This window comes from Piliocolobus tephrosceles, unplaced genomic scaffold, assembly GCF_002776525.5.
Source record: "Piliocolobus tephrosceles isolate RC106 unplaced genomic scaffold, ASM277652v3 unscaffolded_10721, whole genome shotgun sequence".
NCBI lineage: Eukaryota > Metazoa > Chordata > Mammalia > Primates > Cercopithecidae > Piliocolobus > Piliocolobus tephrosceles.
The window spans coordinates 1,827-2,847 of NW_022291779.1; the positions used below are offsets into that span (position 1 = coordinate 1,827).

Genomic DNA, 1,021 nt, shown 5'->3' on the forward strand with positions numbered 1-1,021 from the left:
CCTTTCTTTCTTTCCTTTCCCTTCCTTTCCTTTCTTCCTTCCTTCCTTCTTTTCTTCTCTTTTCTTTCTTTCTTTCTTTCCTTCTTTTCTTTTCTTTCTCTTTTTTTGAGACATGATCTTGCTCTGTTGCCCAGGCTGGAGTACAATGGTACCAACTCGGCTCACTGCAACCTCGGCCTCCTGGGTTCAAGCTATTTTCCTGCCTCAGCTTCCCAAGTAGCTGGGATGACAGGCGCCCGCCACCACACCCAGCTCATTTTTGTGTTTTTAGTAGAGACGGGGTTTTGCCATGCTGCCCAGGCTGGTCTCGAACTCCTGACCTGCAGTGATCTGCCTGCCTTGGCCTCCCAAAGTGTTGGAATTACAGGTGCGAACCACCACACCAGGCCCCATGTATTTATTTAGAGACAGAGTCTCGCTCTGTCGCCCAGGCTGCCGTGCAGCGATGCCATCTCTGCTCCCTGCAACCTGCACCTCCCTCCTGGGTTCAAGCGATTCTCCTGCCTCAGCCCCCCCGGTAGCTGGGACTACAGGTGCACGCCATCACACCCGTCTAATTTTTGTATTTTTAGTAGAGAGGGGGTTTCACTATGCTGGCCAGGCTGGTCTCGAACTCCTGACCTCAAGTGATCCGCCCGCCTTGGCCTCCCAAAGTGCTGGGATGACAGGCACGAGCCACTGCACTGAGCCTGTTTTTTGTTTTGTTTTGTTTTGTGTTTCTTTTTCTTTTGTTTTGTGGTTTTGTGGTTTTTCGTTTTGTTTTTTGTGTGTGGTTTTCTGTTTTTCTTTTGTTTTGTGTTTTTTGTTTCATGTTTTTGTGTGTTTTGTTTTTGTGTTTTGTGGTTTTTTGTTTTGTGTTTTTGTGTCTTGTTTTGTGTTGTTTTTTGTTTTTTGTTTTTGTGTTTTGTGTTTGTTTTGTTTTGTGTTTCTATGTTTTGTTTTGTGTTTTTGTTGTTTTGTGTTTTTGTGTTTTCTGTTTGTTTTTGTTTTGTGTTTTTGTGTTTTGTTTCGTGTTTTGGTG

At 44.5% G+C, this 1,021-nt stretch overlaps 1 protein-coding gene across 1 annotated transcript in view; it reads left to right on the forward strand.

Moving 5' to 3' along the window:
- The window catches only part of LOC113220732 (granulocyte-macrophage colony-stimulating factor receptor subunit alpha-like), a gene marked incomplete at its 5' end in the record, with an annotated part of 2,652 nt that overhangs the window by 1,231 nt on the left and 400 nt on the right, over positions 1–1,021 (forward strand). The gene's annotated exons all lie outside the window — the stretch shown is intronic.